At 53.0% G+C, this 16,413-nt stretch overlaps 1 protein-coding gene across 3 annotated transcripts in view; it reads right to left on the bottom strand.

Annotated features, from left to right (window-relative positions):
• The window catches only part of NACC2 (NACC family member 2), a 77,838-nt gene that overhangs the window by 15,582 nt on the left and 45,843 nt on the right, over positions 1-16,413 (bottom strand). The window contains exon 1 of one of the 3 annotated variants that reach the window (XM_086764219.1): positions 762-956. The exons of the other annotated variants lie outside the window; for them this stretch is intronic. The gene's annotated coding sequence lies outside the window, so the exon portion shown is untranslated. Of the gene's footprint in view, positions 1-761; positions 957-16,413 lie in introns of those variants that run through there. 3 annotated transcript variants of the gene reach the window in all.

Here is a 16,413-nt window from a genome sequence, read left to right on the forward strand (position 1 = left end):
TCAGAGCTCTGAGAGCCGATGTGAAAAAAAAAAACCATCGCTTATAAAAATTACTTATCGATGTTCTCAAACAAGGCTGGCAACGCTGTGGGTGGATGGCAAAGGATATCCCAAAAATGCAAGTATTTTCTTTGAGTTGTGGTCTGTTTAAATAAGCACCACTGATTTATTCCCCCAGGGGTTTTACTTTATGCAGGAAAATCTGAACGGTAATGGGAGAGGAGCGAACAGCAAAGCAAACGCAAGACAGTCAGATCTCGGGTGGCATTATATAAGAAACACAACAACCAGCAGCGATGTTGGAACTACAGAAAAGATATTTATAAAACAATGTGCCATTCTGCCTGAAATAAATACAGGATTCTGCCGGAGCGACAGCTCCCAGGAAAAAGCACTTTGAAAAGCAATCTTCCCATTTGCACCAGAAAGAGGGAGCATTTCAACAGTTAAACCCCTTCTCAACAGATTTATCCTCCAACAAAACCAGGCTTATCTCCAAATTAAGCCAGATATTTGAGCCCCAATAAAACAAACCAACGCACCGCAGCGAGCCGCCTACCAACTTCTCTTTTTATTTCTCTCCCCTAAATCCAAAGTGGGGCAGGGGGAGCCCCAGCCCAGCCCCTCCTCCGGCCGGAGCCCCGGGCCCCCCCAGCCCATTGCCCGCTGCCATCGGGGACCCCCCAGCAACCTCACACGAAACGGGGGGCTGGAGGCGACGGCTCCGGCTTCGCGTCCCGCACCTGCGCGGCCAGCTGTACCTTTCGGCCACGGGGATAATTCCTCCTCTCACCGAGCAACGCAAGCCTCGCCGTCAAAGGGGAGCTCGCGCCCAGACCCCGCGCGATGGCGGAGCAGGTAGCGTTAGCGCAGCCCGCGCGCGGAAACTCCAGCAAAGCAAATCACTGCGGATTCACCGACACCCGCCCCGTCCCCCCTGCCAGCTCCACACGAGAGTCCTGGAGATTTCAAATCCTGCTTGCCTTCAAGAGTGCTGAAGAAGCACCGACAGCTCGTAATAACAATATAAAGAAAAAAAAAATAAAAGAAGTTTATCTCAGAAAGATGTTAAAAAAAAAAAATCTCCACCACAAAGAGCTGCTCTGTTCCCACTGCTGGGGAAAAAAAAAAAAGTCCTATCTGCAAGGCCATGGGGTAACAGGAAGAAAAGGGAACACACTCGGAGCCAATTTAATTGTATCTGCATGGTTAAAAAAAATTCTTCCGAGCGAGGAAGTTCCCAGTCCCCTTGCCCGGCTGGGAGCGAACGTACCTTCGGCTGCTCGCCGGAGGGGCTCTGCGTCCCCCCGGCGCCCCGGCCGCACGCTATACGCAGTGACGGTGACGGCTCAGGGGAGGGGAGAAAAAAAATAAATTTAAAAAAAAAAAAAAATACATATAGTATCCAACCCTGGGTCTGTATCTGCTGTAGCTCAAGCTTTTACCAAGTCAGATCTCCCCGGCAGCGCGCAGCATCGAAATGAATAGGCCGGATGCAGATTAACATTCAGGCTGCTCTCTGCAATGAATAGAGCCCTTTGATTAGGGACCTGAAGTAAATGCCAGTTTCAAACCGAAGCTTTAAAAACAGAGAAATATCAGTGCCAGAGGAATGCTCTCAGTGTTGGTACAAGACAGACTTTTGATGAGTCACTGCAATGCAAACAAAGATGGCAGAAATACTGTACTGTATGCTGATGAAATGCTTAGTGGTGCCACGGCAACTGAGACAGGTTTTAAATTTATAGTGCAGTTTTGCATATGAATTACGCTGTAAACTGCCTCCCCTGCCATCTAGTACATCCAGAGTGTCAAAGCATTTAAACTATTCCAAACAGTCTGCAGAGCTGGCACTGCTGCTGGTTAACTCCTGCGGCCGGAGAAAGGCTCGGGAGCATCCCTCAGCATCCCCTGCACCCCCCCAGCATCCCTCAGCATCCCCTGCACCCCCACCAGCATCCCTCAGCATCCCTCAGCATCCCCTGCACCCCCCCCAGCATCCCTCAGCATCCCCTGCACCCCCCCAGCATCCCCTGCACCCCCCCAGCATCCCCTGCACCCCCCCAGCATCCCTCAGCATCTCCTGTACCCCCCCAGCATCCCTCAGCATCTCCTGCACCCCCCCAGCATCCCTCAGCATCTCCTGCACCCCACCAGCATCCCTCAGCATCCCCTGCACCCCCCCCAGCATCCCTCAGCATCCCCTGCACCCCCCCCAGCATCCCTCAGCATCCCCTGCACCCCCCCAGCATCCCTCAGCATCCCCTGCACCCCCCCAGCATCCCTCAGCATCTCCTGCACCCCCCCAGCATCCCTCAGCATCTCCTGCACCCCCCCAGCATCCCTCAGCATCTCCTGCACCCCCCCAGCATCCCTCAGCATCTCCTGCACCCCACCAGCATCCCTCAGCATCCCCTGCACCCCCCCCAGCATCCCTCAGCATCCCCTGCACCCCCCCCAGCATCCCTCAGCATCCCCTGCACCCCCCCAGCATCCCTCAGCATCCCCTGCACCCCCCCAGCATCCCTCAGCATCTCCTGCACCCCCCCAGCATCCCTCAGCATCTCCTGCACCCCCCCAGCATCCCTCAGCATCTCCTGCACCCCCCCAGCATCCCTCAGCATCCCCTGCACCCCACCAGCATCCCTCAGCATCCCCTGCACCCCCACCAGCATCCCTCAGCATCTTCTGCATCCCCTGCACCCCCCCCCAGCATCCCTCAGCATCTTCTGCATGCCCCCTCCATCCCTCAGCATCTTCTGCACCCCCCCAGCATCCCCTGCACACCCCCCAGCATCCCTCAGCATCCCCTGCACCCCCCCTGCATCCCTCAGCATCCCCTGCACCCCCCCTCTGCATCCCCTGCACCCTCCCCTGCATCCCTCAGCACCCCCCCCGCATCACCCCTGCATCCTCCCAGCATCCTGCCTGCCCCAGCATCCCTCAGCATCCCACCCCAGGGGCTCCCCAACCCCCCCACCCACAAGGACAGCTTGGGGAATGCCCCAATCTGCCCCAAATAAAGGTGCTCCGTGGGCAGCCACACTCCTGATCCCACCCCTCCCACGCAAGAAAGCCTTTCAAATGCAGGAAAAATGTTTACCCCTTGGGGAAAGCTTCTTTCAGTCTGTGGCTGAATCCACTAAAAGCAAATCCATTTGCTTAAGTAATGAAATCTCAGTCACATTGTCTCCTGGATTCAGATTTTAAATTACCTTCGCATTTATTGAGCATGTTTGCTGCTTTTTTTTTCTGGGAAAGAGGGTGGGGCCTCACTTTGCTTACTTCTCTCTTGCCCAGAGCTTTTTTGTTTCTGCTCCTGCTCTCGGATTTGTTTCACTCACTCTGCTCGGATGGCCACACACAGTTAAAATTCCGGAGATTAGAGATGAAGCCATCCTTAGAAGAGGATAACTGTAGGGAGCGCAGGGGCCGACGATGCTCCGGCACAACCCCTCCCTGCCGATCATGCTCACACCTCCGCTTCCACCGTCCAAATACACATTTGGGGCATTAAGTTCAACTCCACAGCAGCAAACTGCCGCCGCTCTGGGTTCCCAGGGGCTGGCTGCCTTCTCCTGCTCTTCCAGCAAATGCCACTGACACGTCTGCCCTGCATCCCACAGGACCTGCAGCCTCCCGGCGCTTGGCAGAGCTGCGACGCTCCCAGCCGAGAACCTCCAGGCCCTTCACGCGTTGGGAGTGCTCAACGGGTTCATCCAAACCCGCTGCGAGGTCAACGAGATCTCGGCCTGGTGTTGAGGCATCGAGAGGGGACCAAGGTGACATCCTGCGAGGAGGTCAGGGAAGACACCATGACAGCCAAGCCCAAGAGCCCAAGACCTCTTCCAACCACAAAACTGCCCACCTCCGCTGGAGAAGGAAAGGAGGCTGCTCTGGCAAAGGCAGATCCGCTCTGGATCTGTGAAAACTACTGGAAAACAACGTGCTTTACAGAAACAAAACTCCACCGCTCGGGCACCTGAGGGGAACCTTGTCCATGGCAATGGCAGACCGTGGGTGGAGAAGGATCTCCTCCTCTCTTCTTCCAGGGAGAGCTCCCTCAGAGCTGGAGGGGCCAGGCAGGCGCCGGCTGGGACCTCCTCAGGCCCGCCCACAACCCCCTGCCTCAGAAACCCAGCAGGGTAGGATGACTGGGACCAGCCAAGGACCAGCGTAGCAGCACAGAACAAACCAACTTAAAATAGATATAAATTATTAATATTGCTTAGAATCTGCTCTACAAACAAGCCGGGCATGCCAGGAAGAAGGCACGTCTTTCTAAAAAGACCACAGCTGTGCCAGTTCAGGACACGTTTAAGCTGGTGAGAAGCACCAGAGCGCCCAAGTCTAGCAAATTGTTGGCAGATTTCGTTCAAAACCTCCCATGAGACCTCAGAGTTTGAACTGAGACGCTCCACGCAGCTGATCCCTCCTGGGGCGCACCTTCCACATGCCTGCGGCCTGGCCTGACCACCCCAAAGGGATCCCGCCCCAAAACGGCATCGCTTCAGTTCCTGGTGGCCTCTTCTCTCATTCCAGCAGATTTCACAGCTGCTGGTCACAAAGCGGCTGAGCAAGCGGGTGAGCTTGCCGTTGGCACTTGGTGATGGACTAAACCTCCTGTTTTCCTGGAGAAAAAAAAGGTCGTGAAATGTGCTCGCAGCGAAATGGTGAAAGAAGTAGCTGTGTTTGGTCTGGAAAGGGCATGAGGAACATGAGCAAAGCCATACCTGCAAGCTGCAAAAGCCCAAATCCCTTCAACAAACTGGGCCAGGACTGCTGGATTTTTTTTTTCTTGCTCCTCCCCCTGCCATTTTGTGATCAGAATATTAAAAAAAAAACAACAACAACAACAACAACAAAAAAACCCAATCCAAAACCACCAACAACCCCAAACCCATCAAAAATCCAAGACATAAAAGAAAGCAGTCTTGAAAGCCAAGGTGAACCTGCTCACCACCAGATCTCACATCCCCTAAAAATAACAGCAACAAAATATTACCGTGACTAGATAAACACGTGCAATAATGCTTAATAATGTCCAACTTAGAAATCTCCTCTATTAAATATGTTGGTTTTTTTTTTGTAGATAGAGCACCAGGCGACTTCTGTATGGTTTGAAATGGCTTCAGTCCATTGACAGGGGAAGAGCTGCGCTGCAGGAAAAACGACCTTAGCAATCACAGATGTAAATTGTATTTTACAGCCTCGCCGCCCAAGCTCAGCTGTGCCCCGGGGTGCAGGAGGAGCTCCCAGAGCCATCGCCACCCAAAAAAAAAAAACACCCCAGTCCCCTTGGGGCTGCCATGTCCTACGGGTGACAGATCATTGACGGACGTCTCCTACCGAACGGGAAAACTTGGACAAAACTGGATTAAACCCAGCCAACCCCCCCGCCCACCCCCCCGACCATTTCAGATATGTGACCATTCGAGCAAAACATCATTTTGTTTCCTAACGGCAGCCTCTTTCTCCCAGCTCTTGGATGCAGCAGGACAATTTGTACAAGTCTGCGCGATTTCTGTAAAGTCATAGCCTTTGTCACAAGCTGTTCATAAAAAACGCAGCCGTTATTTGATACAACTTCCAGGGGAGTTTGAGAATTCCCAGTTTCTGCATTCACATGCTTTGGGGGGATTAAAAAAAAAAAAAAAAAAAAAGCAGATTTGCTCTTTTTTAAACTATTTTCCTGCTCTGAGGCCTGAAAGGTCGGGGCGAGACGACAACAACAAAGGGAAAAAGCATCGACCTAGAATGAGACGCTGGCATCAGAGCTCCCCCAGGAGTAATCAGAAATAATTAGATAACGTATTTAGACTGTCTTTTCCTTAGCCAATGCGCAAAGAGACTGGGAGACTTCACCCACCCCCCCAAAGCCCCCCCCCAGACCCCCAAATCCCGGCGTTTCCCCCCGAAAGGCGCACGGGGCAGCAGCTGGGGCAGGGACAAAGGCGGCCGGACCCTCGGGGCCCAGACAAAGCGGCTGGGGGCTGTCACCCCCGGCCGGCCAGAGCCCCTCCGAAGAAAAGAGCTGAAAAGCCCTGCCCTTGAAGGCCCCAGAGGGTCAAAGCAAACTTCTCTTTCTTCTGTAAATGAGGAGAGAGGGGGGAAAATCCCACCCTTGGATTTGGGGCTGGCAGGGGGACCTCGCCCAGCCGGGACCCCCAAGGCCGCCCCCACTCCAGGCGCAGCTCCTGCTAAAAGGCTTTAGGGTTTCCCCCCCCCCCCCCCCTTTTAATGAAAAGGAAACACACTTTTTACATGAGCTCGAAGGAAAATACGCAACAGCTAACTGCAAAACTCGGAGGCGAAGAGCCCTTCCCCGAGCACGGGGCCACCGCAACGCCTTAAGGGGAATAAATAGTTAAATAAAGTCAAATAAAATGCTGTGCATGCCCCATGCATTGCAGGTGGCTGGGACTGAGAAGCAAAAAAAAAAAAAAAAAAAGTCTAAAAAAAGTCTTTGCCCCCCCCCCAGCCCCCCAAAACCCAGTGTCAGGGTTTGGGAGGAGAAATCAGGGGAAGGGGGAGGGATGGGGGTGCAAACGGGAAACGCCACGAACGCCCGCACAGCGCAACGCCCGGCTGTGGCAGCAAACAAGGTGAAGTTTGGGAACCCAATGCCAGCCATGCTGAGCCTCCTTCCCCCTCCTGCAGCACTCGCTCCTGCGGCTCCGGAGCGTTTGTTTCCGAAACGCTGCAAGCGGCATGCAGCGAGCGGTGCTCACGTACCCTATTTTTAGTGCAGCAGGCAGTGGCCACGGGTGAAAGGAGATTATTTCTGCCTTATTAAGACAGCAGAAACGGAATTCGCAAATATCGCTCGGTAACGCGTAAGGCGCGCGCGGCACGGAGCCACCTTCGCTTCGTAACCCTAAAACTTCGCACGGGAAGTACGGACCGTGCGGCTCGGGCAGGGGACGGGGGAAATGATGGAAAAGCGAATGGAATGAATTAACCCAGCCCAGCCGGCGGTGCGGCCCGGGACGGGGGGCTGGGGGTCTCCCCGGGGTCCCCGCGCGGCACGGGCGCAGCTCTCCGGGCTGCGTCCTGCTGCAAGGTGAGGTCACCGGCACGCCGCGGCGCGAGGTCACCCGCCGCGCAGGCTGCTGCCTCCGAAAAGTGCCGGCAGCCAAGCCAAGGCGAAGCCTGTTATTGCCATTATTTTTTAATTATTTCCCCCCCCCCCCCCCCCTTATCCATCACTGCTTTGAGAGCTCTCAAAGCAAGGAGAAGCAAAAATAGAAAATGCACATTTTAATTTTTTTTTTTTTTTTTTGGAGATTGCTGCAAGGAAAAGGGTAAGGGAGAGACATGGATTAAAAACACACAATTATTCTGCAGAATTTCATTTTTTACAATCTAATAACATCCCAAGACCCCAAGTAAGTTACGTCCACCAGAAAGCACCCAGCACCCCATCACCAAGCCTCCTGCAAAGCCTGCATCCCATCGCAAACACTAATTCCCATCCGAAACACATCAAAAAGACAAGTGCCATGCTGAATTGTATTCTCCTCGCTCCCAGCGCAGAACAGCAGAGCTAGCAATATATAACATGCATGACTCAGTTCTACCGTCGTGCCACTACGGAACAGAAAGCCTTAAAATAAAGTAAATATCTGAAAAGGTCAATTAAAAAAAGCTTACAAAACATCAGACGCTGCTTCTTGCGAGAGCTCATTACCTAGTATGGTGGAGCTGCCTGTGTGTGTTTTTTTTTTCTTGTGCAAGTTAGTCTGTGAGTCAGCATTAACACACATGAGAACATCAGGAATACTGCCTAGTTCTGATGCAATGGAGGTTGTAAAAAAAAAAAAAAAAAAAAAAAAAAAAAGAAGAAATCGCGCTCCGTTTGGACAGGAGCCTGTAATTCAATCGCCTTTACTTTTCAATTACCGCATAGCCTACCCCAACCAACCTGCGGAGGGGAAGGAGGAAACTTTGCTTACATCTCTGCCTTAAAATTAATGACTTTTACTTTTGGCTACAGCTTATTCTCCCCGCTTTAAGAGGAAAAAAAAAAAAACAGTAGGCACAATATAATTAACCCTTCAAGGGCAGCCGAGCCCTTGCAGCTATGGGGATATCCATGGTTTTGTAGGAATTTCAGCACTGGAAAACAATACTGCCAGAAGTTCTGGCGAGGGAAGACATTTATACATTAAACTTTTAATACTCTATAAAGTGAAGATACAATTGCATCTGAGCTTGATCCTTAATGGAAATACAAGCTCGCAGAGAAGGAGAGTTATAGACTGCAGACATTTAACTCCATACTTCCAGGGTTACAGACACAAATCCTGGACAGAGCAGCGTTTTCCAAAACTGAGGTTTCTGGTCATTGAGCAAAAACCCTAAGAAACCTAAAATCTGTGACCCGAGGTGGTCACCTCAGCCTGATGCCCACCTTCCCCAGGCCGATGGGGACAAAGCAGCAGACCTGCATTTTTCATAAATTGCATTTATTGCTCGCGCTTCAGCAAGCAATTCTCTCTCCCCCAAGTTCCTGGGGGGGAAAACTCCCCGGAGACTCAGCTCCCACCCTCAGGACCGCAGCACCAAGGCAGGAACGCGTACGAGACCGAACACCGACTTGGCATTTCTGGCCTCTGTGCCATTGCAACAAAACCCTTCACCGGCCCAGCAAATTTTGCCCAAAGCTTCAGAATGGGACTATTTCTGTAACGCGCCCTAAAACACCCCCAGACAGCTCTGCAGCCCAGAATATTTTTTATATATATATATATGACATAATGATATAATAGTGTTATATAACATAGATCATATATGGCAAATATCTTATATTATATATATTATTTTATATATATATAAAAAATACATGGTCAAGCATATCTTCAGAGCCAACACTAACAACATCCCACAAGTTTTCTGCTGCTGTGCCTCAGCCGAACAGCCAGCGTCCCCGGGGAGCCCCGCTGCTGCACAGCTCTCGCTAAGCCCAGGGTACACGGCTTAAATTGGGGGGTTTGATGGAGACCCAAGCCCCAGGCAGCAGAGGAGGGTCAGAGGCCGGAGGTAAGAAAGTCTCCCCAGCCCTCACGACACGCCGCAGACGCGTGCCGCAACCACGGAGCCGGTCCCACGCCGGCGAACGCCGATCAGCCCGTCGAAATGAACAGGTCCAGCTGATGCAATAACCCAATAACTGGGATCAATAACCCGGTGGACCACCAGCACATTCCAAATCCCAGTTTAGTTTGCTGTTGTTTTTATGAGTAGACACAAGCGCTATAAAATTATTATTATTATTTTTTTAAAGACACAAGTATAAATAGTCATTAATGCTCATTACCCAGAAGGCAACCCCCCTAATATTAGTGATCAATCGGTCCCGCAGCCCCCCTGGCACACAGGGCTCTGTCTCAAACCAGTGTGAGCCTGGTGGGGTTTTTTTTTCTGGAGCATGTGGGATACTTGAATACAGATGAATTGCGTTTTAAAGGAAAAAAAAAAAACCGAAAAAAAAAACGAAAAAAAAAAACAAAAAACCCCAAGCAGCAACTTCTGGGCCAAGTTCTTGTGTGCCAAACTTTTCAACCGCCACAGCACAGCTCGACAGTGTTTCAAAAGAATTTCAGCACTGTTTTGAATACTGCTGACAATCTTCCTCATCAAAATTTGTAATTTAAATACCTCCAATCTGAAAAGCACGCTCCCTGGGGCATGCTTCATTCTGCCTCCCCGCCGCCCACCGTCCCCAAGCCCCATTTGGCGTTAAATCCCTTCCTTTCCGTATCTGCCTGGTCCCCCCCCCGCCTCCCACGGCCCCCCGGCATCACCCCGCCGCGTCCCGCGGGGACCCCGGGGCTCGAGCAGGAGTTTGTTCTTCAGATTACCCGTGGGTGAGATCTCCGAAAGCACAGTCGCCTTCCTGTTTTATAACCACGATGCTGGTTTAAAGCTAAAATTCTTTACTGGTTTGGAGGTGAAACTGCGCCAACCGGGCTGCCCAGGCTCCTGGGCGAGAAGGGGTTAACGCGAGGAGCCGCGCTCCCCAACCCTCTGCTGCCTGGCAGGTAAGATGTTCCTTCAAATGCCTTCAGATGTGTCAATAAACCCCAAATAATTCTCTGTCAGTAAGCCTAATTGGCGAGGAACGGCAAAATTAATTTCTTGGGGTCTGTGTGCTGCTACAGGCAGCAGCTCCATTTTGGCAGGAGCGTGTTTAAGATTCCCTCCCAGTGCTGCAAAGCACCTTGAAAGGTCGACGAGCGCTTTCATATTCTCAGATCCATCCCCAACGCCGCAGCAGATGAAACGGATTGACCTAGACGAGAACCGAAACAGTCTCCGTGAAAACAATCCATCAACACCCCCCCCTCGCCAGCCGCCGCCGCGCTGGGAAATCGCACCCACCTCGCCGCCGCCCGGCCGGGGGGGTTTAAATCACGGCCCCGCTCTCCTGGGACGGGACCGAACACGGCATCGATGGCCGCCGAGCCGGCACGCCGCGTGAAACGCCTCCACATGAAAGCGTGCGCAGGGCCTGTGCCCGTTACCGAACTCATTAAAGAGAGGGATACTTTGTAACACACTCTGATCGTTAATATTCATAGCTGCCTTCATTTGCATAGCATGCCATAAATAGTTGAAGCAGAGGTAAAACACAAAGCGCTCTACTTGCATTTCTAATTATGCCTAAAATCAAATGTAAATCACAACACATCCAAGACACAGAAAACATTAAATTTGCTGTCTCTCGGTTAAAAAAATCTTTTAAAAAGAACAAAACCACACGCACAAAACCCAATTATTTTTCAAAAGGAAAAAAAAAAAATCAAAGGGGCTGACAGGCGTGTGTGCACCGGGGACGACGCTGTTTTACGCGGGGAGCTCACACCTCCAAGCCCCAGCCCTGGGGCCCAGCACCCCCGTGGACTGGCACCAGTTCATCACCTTGACCCCTAAAAATACCAGTTTCACCTTGGTCTTTGGAGAAACGAGGAGCCTTTTCCTGCGGGGCAGCCGGGAAAGCTGATCTCCAGCAGAGGTAAATGTGAAGAATCAGCTGGAACATGAACTTCTGCCGGGCGCTGGGCTGGCTGGAGATGGGTGCTTCGGCACCGCGAGCCGGCACGGGATGGAAAGCGGCACCGGGGCTGGAAGCTGCCAAAGCTCCAGGTTTAATGGGAAAAGAGGCGTCTTGGGGCGCTTGTGCTCAGAGCTCCACGTCCAAAGGAAAAGGATGATCTCTGTTCATGACTTAGCAAAACCGTGCCGAGGTAGCACAGGGCGTTTTGCTCCGCTCTGCTTTTTCCTGAAACATGGAAGAGCCCTTGGAGCTGGGAGCTGCCCATGCAGCCATGGAAAGGCTTGGTGGTCCGGAGCCAGGTGCCCTCCAGGCGCATCCCAGACATTATCCCTTAGGATGAGCTAGAGCAAATTCAGCTGCCACCCCTAGAACGGGCACGGGGAGCCGGGCGGCACGGTTAACGGCTCGTGGGACTTCAGCCCCCAGCCACCGCGATCCCAGAAGGTCAGCTCCCACCACAACTCTGAAGTTACCGACTTCTAAGGAAAAGCGCGGTCCTGGTGCGGCACAGGAGAGGAGCCAGGCTGGGCTCGGGGCGGGCAGAGACAAGGTCTGGTGTCCTCACCTGCACAACCGAATTAACCGCGCTTCCCCCAGTTCACAGAGGCATCAGAACACTTCATACCTGTAAATCAACTCGATATCCTCAGATTAAAAGTATTGTTAGCACATTGCTGCCAAGAGCATAAATAATTTCCCTTCAACAGGCTTGCTCCTGCATTGAGCACCGGGGTCCTCTGGATTTTATGGAAGTCCATCACCAACAACACCTGGAAATGCACATTTTCAGTTCAAGAGCGCTGGTCGGGGCACAGCGTGAGCTTGCACCCGCCTGCCGCTCCCCACAAGGCGAGCTCCTCAGGGCCGTGACCCACAGACCCTGCCGCAGCCCCAACCCGGCCCTGGCCCTGCTGCCGCTCCCTGCCCGTCGCACCGATCCGACACGCTGCTGCCAGGAAGCTCCAAACCTTCCTCCTCTTGATCAGTCTCCTCGTTCCTCCTCATCCATCTCCCCATTCCTCCCCTTCATCTCCCAAGAAGCTACTCGCAACAGAGGGGCGCAGCATCCACGATACTCAAAATAAAATCAAGTTTTACAGATTTATGCCCAAAGATTTAATTAAAATCAAATGAACTAAATATGGAAAAAGTAGGACCAAAGTCACACATTTTGGGAAGCCCGTAAGGCGCCCTTGCCCGGCAGAGGAACGCGGAGCGAGGCGGCTGGCTGGCTGGCTGCCGCGCGGCACGGCCGGCATCCCTTCCCGCTTACCTTCCCTTTACCACTGGGACTTCAGCTGCACAAACCCACTGCGTCTTAATGAAAGGCTTTTGTGGGTGGCTGTCCCCAGGGAAAAATGCATTTCCAAGGCACTTGAACCCAGACCGGTTTTGAAGAAAGAGCCAGCTCAATATCGCCAAAGGGAGCTGGGCACCGGCGGCGGCACCGGTTGGGAGCGCGGCTCCGAGCCACAGCCTCTCCCTCGTTAAACTTTTCCCCATTTTACAAAAGGCTTAAAGAGATTTCTGAGAAGGAAAAGCTGAAAAAAAAAAAAAAATAATGTTTATCATCGCCATGTTCTGCTCCTACTCGTACGCCGGGTTTCCAGGGTCCCCAAATCCCATCAGAGTGGGTGCAGTGACTCGGGTGAGGGTCCCTGCCTGTCCCCCCACGCTCTGGGTCCCCTGGTGCTCCAGCTCCTCCTGCCCCTTCCCAGAGCTGTGTCCACAGCTCAACAACCATATTGCATCGGTTCTGTTAAAGAGTTAAAAGCTCTTTTCTGCAATATCGACTTCCAAAGAATTCCAGAGACGTCACTGACTTTAACCCCGAAAGGGGAGTGTTCGCCCCGTCCCCCCAGCCCGTGCGACGGAGAAGTGAAAGCGAGCTGCTCGCCGCCTGCAAAGCCTTTTTGCTGTTCGCATGTACCCTGGCATCCTGCCCGGACCTATTTTTAAGCCCATTTACTAGAAATTCCACAAATTAAAGGAAATACGGATAATGTTGTAAGAATCCTTTGGGCCAAATAAAAGCTACACATAATTTTCCTTGTGCATCAGAGTAAGATCCTTAACCACAAAAACCAGATTTCCCCAAAGCTCTTTTGCAACAGCCAGAGAACCTTGTTTTGTAAAAAGTTGCTTTGATTCACTCCTGGATTACAGGGAGCGCGGCGGACACGGCTGCCTCCCGGCCAGACCAGGAGAGGTGATTACTGCTCTGGAACAGAAAGGTGTTAGCAGAACACAGACAGATTAAGCGTCTCCAGCTCCGGAATGGCGACTGCTAATGACAGCAAAGCACGCAGAAAGCGCTCACGGAGAGAAGCTGTAGGATGGTTGTGGGGATTTTTTTCTCTGTTTTTACTTTCTAGCTCCTTTCAAATTGTGTGTTCACGGTGCTCGTGAAGGGCCAACGTGTGGAAAAGCCTCCTCCGGCGCATCGCTGTCCTGGGCAAATCCCTGCTCGGCGCACCCCAACCCCACCTCCAAGAAAACCCCGATAATCGTGTTCTGACAGCCCACCAAACCAGGAGACCTCATGCCAAAACCTGACCCCTTCCAGGCACGACAGTCAGCGCAGACCCGCTTCTCCAGCTCCAGTCCCCATCCCACTGCATCCCAGTGCCACGGCAGGGCTGGAGGTGCTTCCCCTCCGCCGCTGCCCACCTGCACCCCCAGGACGGGGACGGGACAATGCCAGCACGGGCTGTGCGTCACACCAGCCACGGTGATGGGTCTCTGCAGCACCTCCTCAGGGATTCTACACAGAACAGTGACTTTATGCAAAAATAAACCCATGCTGTGTACCCCTCCCTTTCTACAGCTCTAGCGGGGTCTCTCCTGGGGTGAGTGCGAGGGAGGGGCAGTGCAGGACACAACTGATGGATCAGATGGAGCAGAAAGCTCCCACACCGCTCTGGACCTCTCCATCCTGGGCGTGTGGTGCTGCTGGCTGGAGGCAGGACCCCCCCGTTCGGTGTCAGCCCCCCCGTTTCCCCCGGGCACCCCTCACCAGTCACTGCAGAAAAGGGGCGAGCGGCACAGACGGCCCTTCCCCTCCACGCCCTGGCTGCTCCCTTCCCTCTCACCATACCAGTTAAATACAGGAGCATCCCACTGCAGCGTCCTCTGCACCAGGGCAGGAAGGGGAGAGCCTGTGTCTTATACAGCATCCGCAATTTTAACTACGCAAAGACTCCGTCGCCTTAAATAAACTCCAGTAACAGCTCTTGTCTTCTGCTAGGATTAAAAAAGAAACCAGCGACCAGATACACGTTTCAGTAAAACTCCTCAGACAAGCAGAAACAGCCCCAAAACCCAGCGGCAGAAGTGACATTTGTGGTTAGTCCTTGCGGGGAGAAGGTGCTTCATTTCCAACAGCGACGCAGCAAAACAAAGCGATCGTCACCAAACCTTCACTCTTGCTCATCCCCAGCAGTCGCTTAAAATGTCCTCCTTGCAAACATCTCAGCTTCCTTTTAAAAACAAAAATAATTATGCAGGGGAATCAGCACTTCTGTACTGCAAAGGCACAGATCTGAACAGTTAAACACGCAACTTCGGGAACTTTTCCAAGATTTATATGTTTTGCATGGAAAGCAAATGTTTTTTTTCCTGCCTGGGAAAATATTTAAGTGCTAAGTTTATGAAGCCAAGTCCATTTATTCCCGGTTTGTGCTGCTGCTCGGATGGAATCTCATTAGCGATTGACCCAGCAGCGTGGGGACGCGGTGCCGGCCGACGCCGCGAGCCCCCGACCTGCGGCTGCGCCGGCACGTGGCCCCGGGGGCTCCGGCCCAGAAACCGGTTTTGGCTGCGGCACTGGACGCAGGACTGGCTGAAGGACGGCACCGCAGCCACCCTTTCCCGGAGCATCCCGAGGGCGGGCAGCGCGGAGGTGCCCGGGAGAGAGCCTGGGGTTTCCTCCCAGCCCCGAGCCGCAGTTCGCCGCCGTCGCACTTTTTGACACGAAGTCTTTTTACAGCGACGCTCTTCGAAATAGCAACGCTTCATTTGCATTTTCCTGCGCACCTGCCCTCCTTACCGCCCTGCTGCCTTCGCCGTGTGCAGCCAAACTCCTCTTCGTCCCTTTTGCTCAGAGCAGCTTCCACCCCGCCAGTCCCGGGCCGGTTCGGTGCCGCGAGCCCAGGCGGCGGTGGGGAGCGGCGGCCGGGATGCCGGCGGGTGAAACCGGGGACAGACAGCTTTCCCCACCGAGACGGCGTTGTGTCAGCATGACGCACGGCGCGACCATCGTGTACGGAGCGGCAGGACTCATTGCACAAATATTGAACACAAACCGGCCCCGTTTCTCAGTCCAGGCTGTTTTCCCCCGCACCGGTACATTCTACACCTGCATTTCATAAGCGCATTAAATACATCTCCTTTTTTTGTTGCCTGCCAGCGCGGAGCCCCCGCTCCCGGGGAGCTGGTGGAGACGCAGAGCGGGAGGTGATGGCAGGGCTGGGCACGGGCAGCAGCCACCTCGCTTGTCCCCAAGCTGGGGAACCCAGAGAACAAGCCTTGGGCTTTCATCACAGACCGAGATCGGAGCAGGCATCGAAAAAAGTCCCAACAAGGCTGGGTACCACGTGAATGCGAGAACGGGGTGACCCCAAAGAGCGACGCCAGCTCAGCAGCATCGTCCCCGAAACACGGCTGGCAGAGCGGGACGAGAGCAGCGCGCAGAGCATCCGACACGACACTCACCTCCCAGGACAAAGCGAGGGAGCGCGGCCCCACAAGGGCTTTCCCTGCTGAGAAGGAGCTTCCACGTCAGAGCTCACCACCTCCCTGCACAACAACCCTTTTCCCATTTCCTGTGAACCGGGAATGACAAGCAGCCCTGTTCTCCCAGGAAACTCTTAGCCTGGGAATTACCTCTTCTCTCTAAGACAGGCTCGTTCTGGCCTGCCCCAGAGCAACATCCGCCTTTCATCCATCAAAACCTGACAAAACTCTTGAGATCTGCTCAGCCCTGAGTCTCAATCACTTGCTCAGACACCTGGAGACTTTTCACCCCAGACTCACGGTCTGTCAGCTTTTTGCAGCAACACAGCAAGTGATTTCCCTCTATTTTTCCATTTATTTGTGTATTTTTGAAAAATCTTTCTGGCCAGTTAAACCAGAACCATCACGATTGCGAAATCCAGGAAATTTGCCGCAACGCTCTGTAACACTTGCCAGGCAATTAGCCAAACCCTCACACAAATAAGCTTTTTTGCCACACCATTCTAACCACCGAGCATTAACCCATTTTCTTAGGAAATGGCATCTGCTGAAATAACTTCCTAATCTAGGAGCAGGCGTGGAAAGGAAAAAAAAAAAAAAAAAAAAAAAAGCCGCCGCAC

The sequence above is a fragment of the Chlamydotis macqueenii genome, chromosome 20 (genome assembly GCF_036417535.1).
Source record: "Chlamydotis macqueenii isolate bChlMac1 chromosome 20, bChlMac1.mat, whole genome shotgun sequence".
NCBI classification, from domain to species: domain Eukaryota; kingdom Metazoa; phylum Chordata; class Aves; order Otidiformes; family Otididae; genus Chlamydotis; species Chlamydotis macqueenii.